Source organism: Larus michahellis, chromosome Z, assembly GCF_964199755.1.
Source record: "Larus michahellis chromosome Z, bLarMic1.1, whole genome shotgun sequence".
NCBI lineage: Eukaryota > Metazoa > Chordata > Aves > Charadriiformes > Laridae > Larus > Larus michahellis.
Genome location: NC_133930.1, coordinates 71593213 through 71607866, shown reverse-complemented (window position 1 = coordinate 71607866; position 14654 = coordinate 71593213). Strand labels below are relative to the sequence as shown.

The following is a 14654-nucleotide window of genomic DNA, read 5'->3' as shown; positions in this document are numbered from 1 at the left end:
GTTGAAGTTCATGAGGGGATGTTTTTCCCCTCATGAGAGGCATAAAGCATGCTGGGAGGCTCCAGGTTGCTTAGGAAGCCCAGGGGCTGGGAAGTGCCCATGGAGGGTCTGTTGCCAGACCTTGGAATTCCCTGCAATGGCCAGACAAGCCTCACTCTTCCCATAAGCAACCGAAGTGATTCAGCCTGGAGCGAGGGAGCCTGAGGCAGCTGTGGCACCATCACTGTCGCTCTGCTGCCAACGGTGCCTGGAGCTCCACTTCCTGAAACTTCACACCTCTCACTCAGGCCCAAGGAGTGAAACACCACCTCACTGCACATGAATTCCCCCAGGCTGCAAGAGAGTTGCTTCATAAATATTTTTAAGACAACGTCACCTAGAAATCAAGCTGAAAAGCACAGCCCACCCTCCAAGGAGTGTGAAGAAACTTGGGCTCAGGTCAACGCAAAGTCAGTTTGCCCATCCCAGGAGGGATGGAGCAATCCTCCAGGGATGAACCCCCACTTGGTGGCAATACCATTTTCTGGCAGTTCAACCTCCCCCTTCATCACATGTCCCCTGTCTGCTTTATCTGGTGCCCCTACTCTGCAGGCTCTGACAGAAAGGAAGATGATTCGTTGAGGACACAAATAGCTTCAGTCGACATGGCCTTTAAGAACCACAGTAGTGGGTTGGGGGAATGTGAAAGGCTGGCAAACCCCAAAATGACCCTGAAACTGAACTCAGTTTCATTAGGCTTATCAGAGCTCCCAGGAAGGGCAGGAGGCAATATGACTGAAGCAGAGGATGGGGCCACCTCAGCCTCTCTGGAGAGCGAGCCCCTCCTTCTCCTGGTTTACCTCCAGCTTTCCAAGATAGCCTGTGTACTCCAGCAGAAAGATAAAGCTGACTTGCCTTCATTCTCCAGAGACAATACCCTCTTTCACTCTGCTGGTTACCTGGGCAGCAAAGAAAATATTATTGCTTATCAACTTCCTTGTGAGTACTAATGTGCTTCTGAATTCAATGAGAGGGCAAATTCCACCTTACAGAGCTTTTCTACCTTGGCAAGATCCTGCTCTGTTATGAAAGAAAAGCAAATACAACAATCCCAGTTCAAAGAACAATAAAAACTGGAAGCCTCCTCCGCCCCCCTACCCCACAAAAACTCATTATAAAAAGGAAATGGTGAAATGCACAAACTTTAAGAGCCATTGCCACATTTCTTGTCAGAAAGGCAGCCTTGAAAAACTCATCACCTGACCCTCTGCAAGCTCAGCAGTTTCTCCTGAAACCAGAACACCATGCTTTCGGTCTCCTATTTCACAGCTAGAAGTTTCTTGCCATTCAAGGCCAAACCGGCTTCTGAGTTTCTGAAACCCAAGTTCAGCTACCCATCAAAAAGATGGACCTGGGTGTCAGTAGCCTGCCATGTTGTTTGGGAAACTAGGGATGCTTGGTCCCACTGCTCTTTATCGTGAGGTCTAAGCATGCCTGCAGACATCTGCCAGATGGGGTATCTCGGTTACACGCTACTGTACAGAAGGCCTTCCTTGAAGCAAAGCTGAGCAACAGCTTTGGGGGGTTTAGCCACCCTTAGGGAATCCCAAGACCTTTGTTAGTTGGCCACAGGAGTCCAAGTGGGGTCTACAGGTCTAGCCCGAGTGCTTCCCAAACCTCTTCTGCCTAGCTGCCAACAGGACACAGATGCATTAGGAAATCTGAAGTGACCATCAGGATGGCAAGGTGGTGGAAATACAGCAAGTGCAGATGTTTCTCCTGAGTTCTGTGAAGGTTTGGAGGCTACACTCTTCACTTGAATGCCTGAAGATACAGCCCTCACATCTAACGTGATCTACTGTAACCACATTACACCATGACTGAAGGTTTGTGCACTAACACTAACCAGCCCACAGGCTAGAAACTAGATGAGATTCTAGCCAGCAAGACTAAGCCTGGCCTTAGGATCTCATCTCCAAAGTTACCTGGGAAAACTGAGAGTCTGATCAACCAGGTGAAAATGGAAACTGCTACAGAGCTGGGGCACTAACCAGGCTCTGACTGTGCAGGCAGGAAAGCACAAGCACCGATGCAAGGACACAGTCTAGGACACCTCACGTCTGGTGGTCTCCAGTCCAGCCTCACAGTGAACCTGCCCATAGCTCTCAATCAGTGCCAATGTGGAGCCTTCAAAAACCCCAAGATGAAGGCCTCCACCTGCCTAGTCCCGAGGCTGCACCGCCCTTCTGGGGATGCAGCTTTCTTTAACGTCTGACCTACTTCCCTCCAGCCGCAGCTTGCGTCCTTTTCTCCTTGTTACACTGTCACTGCCAAGAAGAGCCTGGCTCTGTAACTGCCCTTCCAGGAGTTGTATCCTGCTGATAGTAAATGGGTTTGTCAGCAAAAGACACGGGCACCTATTACCATGGGGTAGAGAAGAACCAGCTGTGGGTTTCCCCATCGTGAGCCAGAAGCAAAGGCCAACAGACCCTGTCCTTCTGGGAGCAATGGCAGCAGGACCTTGTTCTTTGAAAGGTGATGGGCAGCACCAGAGGTCCTCTCTGAAGCCCACAGCTGCAGAGTTTTTCCACCTCTCTTGCTGCATCACCTGCATGCAAAAAACATGTAGGGGCCCACAGAAGAGGGAAATGTTGGGGAGCTCTCCCACATCCATGCAGCACCTGTAGAATTGCTTTATGATTGCAGTTGAGGCTTTTCTCTTTGACTGGCTCATTAAATCAGAATTGACATCTCTCTGTTCTCCAGAAAACTCCTAATGCAGTTTCGAGCTCTCTAACAGCAGGCCCCATTTACCTAACGCATGACAAGCCAGCAAGAGAGTAAGGCAAAGGCAGGTGTTACAGACACAACAGCCAATGCTTTCTTCTGCCGCATCGCAAGTTTTAATATCCATTCACCATTTAGAGCAGAAATAGCAAGTTCAGTTTTGCTCTTTTTGGTTCTTAGCCTGGCTTTGACTGATGCTGACTAAGTGGGAAGACTACCCATGCTTTCCCTGCCAGGGAAGTGAGATTCTGTGCCCATTCATTCACACACTGGGCTTGGCAAATGCACGGTTTCTGGGAAACCAGTGGCATCACTCTGAACCGAATCCATCGGTGGAAGTGGCCAGAAGTAGCGTTTGGTTCAGACTGGGAGCACGCTTTCGAAGCAAATCTCCTTATTGCTGCCATTTACTGCACTCCAGGTTGCATTGCAAAACCGTCTCGGAACATGCAGACAGGATTCCCTCCAGATGAAGCTAAAATCATTCCAGGATCAGAACCCAGTGCACTCCATCTGCTAATGGGACTGGCGGGGTCAAACTAAAATGCTCAAAATGCCTGTGGATATGAAGTCCTGGTACCACGTCTTTCACTCCACAGGTCTACTCCTCTTGCACTGTAGATGTGCCTATGGTTAACAGATGGGTGAAGTCAGTCACTGCACAGACACTTTTCCATAGACATCCCTCTCTGTTTGACCTTCAGCTCTGCCTGTCTTCAGATAGACTATTTTCTTTACCTCTTCTCCACCAAGTGTTGCTCTTTCATCGTGGTTTTGGGTGTTCTTCTATCTCTAATCATTTCGTTCAGCATCACTGCTCTCCACTGTGACCAGTCCCCCTCTTCATACCTCCTATCTGTCAGTGATGAAGATCAGCCTCTCCTCTCATACAGCATCTTATTTCTTACATACTTCATTCCTGCCAGCCTCTTTGCATATCTCCTCCAAAACGAGTTTTGATCACCTTCCAGCTCTGTCCCTCTGCACCACCCCTCTCTCCAACCCTTCCAGCTGCCACGTCCCAGCTGAGCTCCCAGCTACAGGCTCACTCTCTCTCCCTCTACCACTGCTGCTTTCCATGCCAGCCTATTTCTCCAGCACAGCTGATATCCACACCGACAAGCTGACCTTTTCTCTGCCTTTGAGTCAGCTCTGGGCATCTGTGCCTTGGGGACTTTTTGAGCCAAAGGCTTATCTGTCTGTTTAGCCAGCCCTAATGTATTTTCCGCCTGCAGATTCATCTAATGGCTTTTCTTGAACCACATCCCCAACATCCTGTGTCAATGAGTTCCACTGTTTATCTGTATCCTGTAGTTCCTGGGTAGTGATAAACAGAGGAACAATCACTCCCTATCTGAACTCTCCATCCCATCATCATACCATATGTCAAAGGCTATATGTCATATCCCTTTTCAGGCACACCTTTTCCAATCTAAACAGTTGTCCCTCTCTGCCTTCTCTTCTGCACTACCACATCCTCAATGAGCTGCAGAAAGCTAGCATTGCATGAGGCGTTCAAGACACAGCTGCACTGTGGATGTACCCAGACAGTATTTGATCTTTTCGTAGTGCCAGTAGAAAGAAAAAAAAAAAAAAAAACAAACAAGGAAGGAAAAAAAAAAGGAGAAAAAAAAAAGAAAGGTAGCACAGCTCTTGAAGTCTGGCTGTGAATTAAAGCAGCATTTGAACTCTTGACATAATGCAGGCCGGGCAGCTTGGGACAAGATTTCCATGCCTTAGACAGCAAAAACAAAGACTGTCTGTGTGAAGAAGAGTGAAAAGAAAAGCACTGGGTAGGACACAGTGGGCCACACTGCACCTGGCTGAATATGCAGTTTTCTCTGGGTATCTTATATGCATTCATGAAATTACATCTGCATCCAGGACTTTTCAGTACCCGAGAAAGTCTTCAGGCTCCAGGAAACTTCTACAGATTGCTCAGAGCCTGGGGAATGTCAGCACCGTGCTCCCAGCTCTTGCTCAGCCACAGATCACAGCAAGAGGGAACAGTCCCACGGAGGGGTCCCCGAGCAGGCTCGGGGGATGCAGGTGAGCGCTGCCGCTGCCCTGCGTGACACCCTGGGTGCCCCACGATGCCGGGGAACTCCAGGCACTGGAAGGACAGCAGACAATGACACGGTGAGATAATGGAAGTAAAGAAAGGGAAAGGTTTCTAGAAAGAGCTCAAAATAAAGACCTGAACTTCCTGGGGAAGGCTTGCCTTTCTGCAGGAGTCCAAGACACTTGCAGATTTCCAGACTTACGGACTAAGACCCCATGCAATCACTTGCCTGTACTGCCAGTGGCCAGCGGCACCAGTGGCAGCAGAACCCCACCACAGTGAAAGGTGTGTGAAACCCGTGTAGGGCCACATGTGGTGTCTGTGCCATTAATCTGCCGAACCCCACAACTGAGCTTGACTGCAAGACACGCAGAAACACAAGTATAAACACTGCTATATTTTTTTTTATATGCAAGACACAAGCTGTGATGAAGCCACAGAAAAGTTCATGGTGCAAGTTCATGCTGTCAGGGAAGGAAGAATAGGTGAGACACTGGAAAACTCTTCTGAAAAACACAAAACCGTACGCAAGATAATAACTGGTTTCACTGGTTTCTCAAAATTGAAAGAAAGAGAAGGTAGAGAAATTGTCACTTCAGTTCCCTCTTTACACATCAAACAGATCTACTCTTAATTAAGTTTAAGAAGTCCTGTTCCACTAAGGGCCCACAAAGGGCTGGGCACCAAAACCAAGCCTCAACAGTAAGAGATTCCCCAAGCTAAAACCTAATAGCAAAATGATCTTTATTGAAATGTTTTTTGAAACGCCAAGGATGATCACAATATACTCAAGGACATCCTTTTGCCTCCATCCGGTCATGTCTTGGTTTAAGATAGAACAGAGCCAATTTTATTGTCAGTAATTTTACTTTTCAGCTAACAGCACTCTGTGAAATTAAGGGCATATTTTTCAGACAGTATCCATCTCTATAAACAGATAAGGCCTGATGTTTATAGTTAATATGCAGAGAGAATAGTATGCAGAGAGGCTCTTGCTTACACTTATTGCTGTAGCATCCAAGGTCAGCTAACATCATTATTTGCCCCATTAGAGGGTTGGAAGCGGAAAAGTATAGAGGGGTCACACCTGCAGGGAGGAGCAGAGAGGACAGGTGACCCAAAATTGACCAACAGGGTATTCCATCCCATCTGCCCCATCCTTAGTATAAAAACGGAGGGATCAAAGGGGTCAGCCTCTTTCTTCAGTGGCCGGTGTCTGAGAAGGACTCTTTCTGTTAGTCTGCCTTTGATCCTGATCCATGCATTCCTGAACCCAGATCCAGAATCCAGCTCCCGTCTGTCACTGAGTCCAGTCTGGGGCTTCCCCAGTGCCTGCGGTGATGTGTTCATCACGCTGGGAGCTTGATAACGTGTTGTATATGTTGTATGTATTTCATTATTTTCTTATTAATATTATTATTTTCTTTTTATTATTAATATTTCATTAAAGTAGCTTTAGTTTTCTCTTCAACCCGCAAGTCTCTCTCCCTTACAAGTCTCTCTCCTTATAAAAAGAGAGCATCTGTTGTTTGTTTAGTGTCCAGCCCAGCCTAAACCACAACAAGTGGATGGACCCGTAAAGCAGATATGTGTGCTGCAGAAAGTTATGGATTCTCACCACTTGTCCAAGTTCAACACTTTCCATGAGCATTGGGAACGAAGTATGGGAGATAGGACCAAGGCAGACTTTCCAGTTCGACCTTAGCTATGGGTTTCCTTGGTTTAACTCCTTAGAACTTTGGTTCCTAATATCATTACGAGGTTTTCACTTCTATCATCACAGAATCACAGGCGAATTTAGGCTGGAAGGGGCCTCTGAAGGTCTGTAGCCCAAATTTCTGGTGAAATCTAAATCACACCAGGTTTCTCAGGGCCCTGTCCACATGAATTCTGAAAATCTCGAAAGACGGAGGTACTGCAGGCAGCAAACCATCCTGCTAAGCCCCTGTCTGACGAATAACCATGACCTCAGTCAGTCAGTACACACCAGTTGCATAGGCAGGTACTGGTCCTACACAGTGCTCTGCTTCCACGAGGATGAGTCACCTATCTGTCCCTCTCCAGAACTCCAGCAAAGACAGTGAAGTCCATCTCCACTTACAGTCAATGTCCAAAGCAGCTGAGAGGACTCCTGCCTTCTAATTGTCATCCCTCCAGTGACCATAACACAAAACTCAGGAGAGAAAGTTAGCTGTCGTGTTGGGGAACAAGAGTTTGCCCTAAAGGCAAAGCCCAGCAGAACATGCTGAGGGCTTGGAGAGAGGAGTGTATGCCCTCCACCATGATGAGACAGGATGCTTTGGGGGTGACAACCCAGGGAAAAAAATCTCTGAAAAACGCCAGGTAGCTGCTGTTCAGCTAATGGCAGGCTGAGAGGTGTCACCTGCTTCCAGAGAACACTGCTGTCTGCACTGAGTGACATTATTTAGATGGTCATCCTCTTCAAGTTTCTAGCAATACATAACCCCAGGAAGCTCTTCCCACGATTGCTCCTCTTTGCTGCTAACAACACAACTGCCTTATTATTTTGCCAAATAATAACTTCTGCTTCCAGCTACTGACTCTCATTATGGTTTGTCAGACAGACTGAAGAATACATTATCTATAAAGATACAAGAGGCTTCTGATCTTTTCAACTCCACAGGAGCCAAGAGTTCACTAAAACACAACCCGGACGCCAAGAAAGATGAAAGTGTCAGCTTTCCACTTGAGCTTTTTTACTTGTAAAATCTCAGTGAGGGGGTTAGTTTTTCTGCTCCAAGACTTGTTTTGCCTGGCACGGTGTATCACACCCATCGCTATTGCACAGGGCTTAATGTATGGTGAGGGGCACAAGTCTGAAATAGATGCAAGGGGCTGTAAACTCAAGCCCTTCAATCTCTATTAAGCCTTTAAATGAGTGTCATGATTTTTAAAACTGTGAGACGCTGAACTTCTATTGATTTCTATGGAAGCTGTTGGATGCCAGGCTATCATTAGCAAAATCAATCTTTTCAATTAAGACTTCAGGCATCAGTTACTGACATCAAGACCTTTGCAAATTCAGAGAGAAACATGAGCCGTAGCCATAACCACAGGCAGGAGGGGTCAGAAGAGAGACTCTGATCCTCCCTGACTGTAAGGAAAAGAGCCTCTACATGTAGGAGGAGATGAATATTATGAGAGCAGGAACTCAGAGCAATGCTATTTTGATTTTGTTTTTGTTCCTGTGTATGTGTATTTTGGTATTCAAATTAAATTAGAGAAAATGGCAGAGAAAAATAATGTGAACTAATTACATTTAAGTAGACGTTGTCAGGACAATCTTTGACTTCTTCTATTTGTCTATTGCAATTAAAGACCTGTCTGGGTTCTCTGTGCCTATTACCCTGTAATTTTGTTGCCAGCACAGGCTCCTTTTAGGAGCCAGATAGAATGGAAGGAACCAGAGGATGACAAGGAAGATTGGTCCTTCCTGGCATCGTTCACGTTACCAGACAGCGTTCCCAGTAACATCAATGTGAGGTTCCTTGGAAAAGAGCACTGCAACTGTGCTGGCAGTTCAGTTGAAATGGTAGCTATGTTTTTCTAAGGCAATATGTTTTATATTTTTCAAGATTTGTGTATTCTTGCTCAGGGCAAACACTGTGAAACACTGGTTTAAATAACTGGTTTTAAATAACCTCACACGTAACCATGCAGAAGGTGACTGACAGCTGAACTGCACTGGCAGAGCCGAACTTTCCACAGCCTGGAATGCAAAACTCCACAGATACCTGATTGGAGAAGAGCTGCTGTCATACAGAGGGCAGTGAAAAGCCTATGTCTGGATTCAGCACAGATCACCGGTGTGACAATGGCGCTGGGTGACATTCAGGGGCAGGACCACTTCGAGGGTCCTTTTGGCAGATTGGCAAATGTCTTACGTGCAAACGTCTTACGTGCAAACGGTCCCCGGCAAAGCGAGACCCAGGTGAGGCTGGAGAAGGACCATCAGCTTCGGGAGAAATCCACTGCTCCCAGTCCCGCGCTTGCAGATGCTCTCGTTGGCCTGCGGCGTTGAGTCCATACCCCAACCCAGGGAGAGGACAATGCCTGAGAAAAAGGCACTTGTCTACCGAGCACAACCCGTGCACCCTGCCTGCGGTTCCCAGAACACCTGGGATGGGATCCAGAGTTCTCTGGCTCTCCCGAGGAGGATTTCAGCCCTCTCCACAGGCACCCTGCAAGAAGAGTTTAAATCATGGTATCTGTAGAGGAATAATTGCTTAATTTCTGCTCTCGGGAGTAAGGCCAGGACTTGCCTTGGCTCCTGCCTCCACTTTTTTTATGACTGTCCCCGCTCTACTCTACACAGCGGCTGGAGCCACAAGGCTCATAGTTGCTTTACTAGTGTAACCCTGACCTCGAGAGCATTGACCATCCACCTTTTCCTGGCAAGAGCTCTCACCCAGCATTGCCCCCTCTGCCGTTTAAGCACAGCTCAAAGAGCTGCAGGGGGAAGAACAAGCCGGAGTTTGGCCTCTCCTGCTTTCCTGGAAGCTATCTAATCAGTTTCCATGGACTTTGTCTCCACCTCAGTGATAAAAATACCACAAATGCTGGGAGTTTCTACTGTTTTGTCTTCCATATCATTTTTCTCAGTGACTTTGTCCCACAGAGGGAGCAAGGCAGTGCAGAGTCATCGCTGCAGAAGACCTCCTCTCTGCAGGTAGGAATGCCCATATTTCCTGGCACAGAGATAAAGAGCACAGTGACTCACCAGACTGGAAAGAAACAAACCAGAGACCAGAAGGATGCTCAGAAGAAAGAGGGAGAGACAGGCCAAACTTTGGGCAGTGCTCTGGAAAATGGGAAACCATGTGAAATAGAGCAGGGAGCAGGTCAACAGGGGAAGAGAGAACGGGGCTTGGAGCTGCACACTATCATTGGTCCTACCACAGGCAGTGGCATGTCTCCAAGCTTTAGAAAGGGCTTTCCTTGGCTGAGGGTCAGAAAGTCCTATTTGTGAATTTCAAAGTGCTTTGGAAATAGTAAGCATCAGCATTACCCTAATAAAGCCCTGCAGGGTGTATTTTCAAAATGGAGAATTGCTGGCAAGCCTGTAATACCGCAGAGGGGAAATCCCTGGAAATACTAGGCCAGTCTGGCTTCTGCTTGCAAGCCAGTGTAACCCTGCGAGTGTCCAACCCCCTCAGCCCACACAGCCTCTGGATGATCTAAAGATCTTTCCTGTTTCTCCTGCGGAGAGGCAGAAGGCGCGTCAGCGTAATTGCTATGTGCTGCAGGCTGTTTGCCTCCGTCAGCTCTCTGCAGCCAGAGCAGCTTGCCGTGCACTTCGGGGAAGCCAGGTAATGACTGCATGTGAAACACCTCACCGCATTCTCGCTCCGGTGTCTTCTTGCCATGGGAGCAAGAGACCAGACCGTCTGTGACCTTGCTGGGCACCAAGAGGCGGCCAGCCCCGGCTGTTTCGAAGAGCAGACACTGTCCAGCCTCACCAAGGATGGTCCACCGGTCGGTCACCTTGGCTCTGAGCAGGAGGTTTAGCAGCAAATCCCTCAGCAGCCACCCAGACATCAGCCCACTGGACAACTCCAATATCGGCTACCATTTTATCACCAAAAGACACTGCTGCTCTTTATACCTGGCAGATGGGAATACTCTGATAAGGTGGTGGGGGTTATTTTCATTGAAGCAAACACTCCAAGGAAACTTTCTTAGCAAAGGTTTATTTATGAAAATGGAAGACAGGGTCTGGCCATTAAGGATCAGGATTCTGCTGAGGTCCCCTTGGACCAACCAAGAGCAGATGGTGGGGAACTGATGTGGGACAGTCTCTCTCTACCCTGTTTCTTCACAGAAGGTCTCTGTCATACGCTGTCACAACACTGAAATCCCTGCTGTGGAAATCCAGGCCCACCAGGGTAGGATGAAGACTTCAGTCTGTGCAGCCACTGTAGGCCAAGGAGCACAAAAACCTACGAGGCAGCGAACTGACCACAACAGATGAGGAGCCTGCAAGGTCATGTATAAAACCTACCTTGGCTTGCGCCTGAGGCGGCTGTCTTTCACTCCAAAACATCACTGTCACTTCTGGGGATTTGCCAAAACCTTCGTTTCTCTCCCTAAGTCTCTGTAACACTGAAGCACCCATGTGCTTTGGGCTCACGCAGTTCACAGACAGGCACCTGCTCCGTACTCAAGAGTACACACCCAAAACAGCATCCTCTCAGCACTTGCGCATCTGGCAGTCCAGACAGCCCAGAGGCAAGGGAGAACTGCCCTTGCACTGGCACCACAAATGGGTTCCAGGGACCAGCAGCCTGCCCAGTGCCGACCAACCTAGAAACAGACTCACCAAAACACAGACAACCCAAAATCCACTCACCATCCAGCTGCTAACAAACATAGCAGACACAGAAACATTCGAAATATTATCCATTACTGGCATTTTCCAAGCAAGAAATCTGCTTAGAGGGGACAAACCAACATACTCAAGAGACAGGCAGAAATTACCCAGGAGGGAAAAAAGAGTGAGAAACCCACCACATCTGGAGATATCCTGACCTGCTGTCAGGAAACCCACCTGCTGCGCAGACACAGCCAGCAACCGGCCTGATCAAGGGGACGGCGGTGAGCAATGCAGCTGGCACAGGGAGAGCAGCGGTCCCCTTCTCCCCCCGGACGTGCAAAACTGGCACACTCATGCAGAGCTGCTTTGCCTCCAAGGAAGAGAGGTCAGGAGGAGCTCGGGGCAGAGCTGAGGTGCAGGGAGCAGAATTGTCTGGCTCTTTCTCCAAACATCTCCAGAGCCTGGGCCTCGCTTTTCTCAGGTCTACAAAGACAACGGGATTTGATTTGTTGCTATGGCCTAATGGACTGAATGAATTTGAAATAACTCTCATTGATGGAGCTATAGATTGTCCGCAATAACACTAATTCACCAAGCAACATCAGCACAGATGAAAACGCCTCCTTTTTGCCTTGTCTCCAAGAAGCAACCAGCTCCCCCATCCCACCTCTTGAAGCTTTGCTCTAGAGTTTCCTGAAACGTTCACACCAAAACGTGAACTCCCTGCATGTCTCCATCAGTCACGCTCTATCTCTCATCAAACCAGAAGAGATCTGAGCTCTCCAAAGAGGGCACAGCCAGTGGGAGAACAAAGGGAACAGCAGGGCTACACAGGCTGCTCCTTTGTTAACCCACCGGGGAGCCTGCGTTGGGAAGATTAAAAGGCAAACAACACCCACCCCCTGCAAGTGTTCTCCGAATCCTCTGCAGAAATCACTTCCCTTGAGCACCCAAGAGACCAGAAGAGGTTAAGCCTGTCCAGGCAAATTCCCTTTACAGGGACTGCAGCAAACACAGTGCCTTCTTAGGAGGTGTAAGTGAACGGGGCGGTGGGGGATGAGGAACAGCCAGGATGCTGCTGCAGGGCTGTTTTTCCACACTCCAGAGCAAGGCAAGGAGGGCACCACTCCCTGCAGGGTGAACAATGAACGTTCGGCAAGACACTGCACATAGCTGGCCTCCCCAGGCCACCGGGGACTTGTTTGCAAAGTGCTGTCATCATTACATATCCCCTCACAACAGCCTGCCTTCACCCCTGACAGAGCTGTGGCATCAAAGCCAGAGCCACGGGGAGAAGCAGTCCTCCAAAGCTGCGCTGCCTGAAAGGAAGAGCCCTTCCAGGGCTTGCCCTGAAGGGGGAACTGGCACCAGGAGACCCCGCCGCCAGAGAGCATGGCCCAGATGTCGTCTATGGGGCTGTCATCGTGCCCTGCTCAAGACGTGACCTGCCCTGACATCAAGCACCCAAATCCCCATGACTCCAGCACAAAGGGGCCAGGTTCAAGAACTCGTTCCCAGACGCACAGTCAGAGACATAGAGGAGGCTTCTCTCTGTACCATGAGCAAAGTTACACAGATGCCACCCGCTGCAGGGGCAAGCAGGGCTGGCAGAAGTAGCCAGCAGGAATGCCCGGGCCAGCAGAACGATGCTGGCTCCCACCTGCCCCAACTCGGCCAGAAGCCCCTGTTGCTCCCCGCACCTCGGAGCGAAGCCCGGTCCGCTGCAGACGCCCCTCCCCGGGCCGGCGGAGTCCCACCGGGGGCCGGCTGTGGCACAGATCCCCCCTCCCCTGCAGTTACCTGCAGGAGCATCCCAAGGGCAGGGGAGCGAGGATCCTGCCCAGGGATGGCGCGACGAGCGCCGGCTTCCCACCGGGGAAGCCCCGCTCCTGCTCGCCGGGGGATGCCCGAGGCCCGCGGCACCGGGCGGCCGCCGCATCCCCCGGCGTCCCCGCGGCTGCGGGTGGCGGCTCCGCACAAAGCGGGGTGGGGCCGGCGGGGGCTGCGGCACCCCAGACGACCCCCCCCCGTCCCTCCGCTCCCGAGGCTGTGGCAGGTGCCCCGGCCGGCGCGTCCCGGCCCCACGACCACCATTTCCCCCCGCCGCCAAACCACCACCCCCCGGTCTCATTCATACCTTGCGGCTGGCGGCGGGGGTCCGGGCAGCGCGCAGGGCGTGCGCATGGGAGCCGCGCTCCTTCCGCGCCCTTCCGCGCCGTGCCGTGCCGCGCAGTGCCAGCCCGGCCCCGGCCCGCCCGCCGTCCCCGCCCCGGCCCGCCCCCCCCGCCCCGCTCCCCGCCGCGCCCCGCAGCCGGGAGGTGCCGGCGGGGCTCGGGGGGTGCCCGCCGCCCCCGTGATGCGGGAAGCTTGAGCTCCGCAGAGCCTCCCCGGGGAGGTGCGGGTCCGGCAGCGCGGCTGTGCCCGGGGCCTGGGGGCCATCTGAGGGCCGCAGGAAGCGTGGGGTTCGCTCTGCTGCGATCGTGGGGAGAGCCCCTCCGTACGGGGGGCAAGAGCGGTCAAGCACCCCTCCCTTCCCTGGGTGAACTGGCCCGACGTGCACAGTGCCCCGTCACCATCACCGCTGCAGGTGGGTCTCCCAGGTCTCAGGCCTGGAGGTACGCTGTGAAGGTTTTGCTAGGACATCACGCTGACAGCATCAGCACTTCACCATCATCTGCGCAGAGGGAACCCACAGGCCTTGCCATAGCTCACAGAGCTGCGGTGGACGTGGCAGTGGGTTCCTGTACCCTCGGTGCGACCACCAGGTCCTGGGCGCTGCACCCTGAACATTCACACACCCCTGCAACACGTACTAGGGTGCCAGCCTCAGCTGGCAGCCTCCAGCTGGCTCAGCAGTCCCTGGTAGATGGAAAGACACTGGACCATATGGGCTCAAAGCTGCAAGGCCTTCACCGATGGCAAATGGCTCTCAAAAGCTTGTCATGCCTGCAGAGCTCAGATTTTGGGGACAGCTGGTACCTTGGCAGCACTACAAGCCCACCTGGTAACCTGGGTGAGGAACTTGGCAAGTAGACAGCAATGCCCAAGGTCAAAGTGTAGAGGAGATGTACTTGTCCAGGTCACCCACTCAGCCACACCACTCTGGTTCTCTCTGAACAGAGCCTGAGACAGCTGGCTCATCTCAATGCTTTAGTCCCACCCATCTCTGGGTAGCAGTGGCAGCTCTGGGCTGAGCCAGCAGGTGCGACAAGGCTGTGAGACTGGGTGTCCTCCACAAGTGGGATGCTGCAGTTCAGGTGTCTGTGCTTTGATTCTGTGGGGGTGAGATGGGAGTCTGCCAGTCCCTACAGGCACCCAAAGTCCTTTTAGGGGAGGAAAAGCAGACCTTTGACAAGAGCAGTCCCACACCAAATCCTTTGAGGAAGTTGAGCCGAATTTCAGAACCAACTAGCAGCCCCCAAGAGTGATCGCCATGCCTTGCTGCCAGGTGCCAGGCTGGGACAACCCCAGGAGGTGAGCAGAGACACAGCT

General features: G+C 51.1%; 1 protein-coding gene across 2 annotated transcripts in view; it reads right to left on the bottom strand.

The window, feature by feature from the left end:
- The window catches only part of CORO2A (coronin 2A), a 59225-nt gene extending 45810 nt beyond the window's left edge, over positions 1-13415 (bottom strand). The window contains exons 1-2 of one of the 2 annotated variants that reach the window (XM_074570543.1): positions 13300-13415; positions 11397-11645 (exon numbers count right to left, since the gene is read on the bottom strand). The gene's annotated coding sequence lies outside the window, so the exon portion shown is untranslated. The remainder of the gene's footprint in view (positions 1-11396; positions 11646-13299) is intronic. The other variant, XM_074570542.1, reaches the window with a different exon arrangement.
- Positions 13416-14654: the final 1239 nt, after the last annotated feature.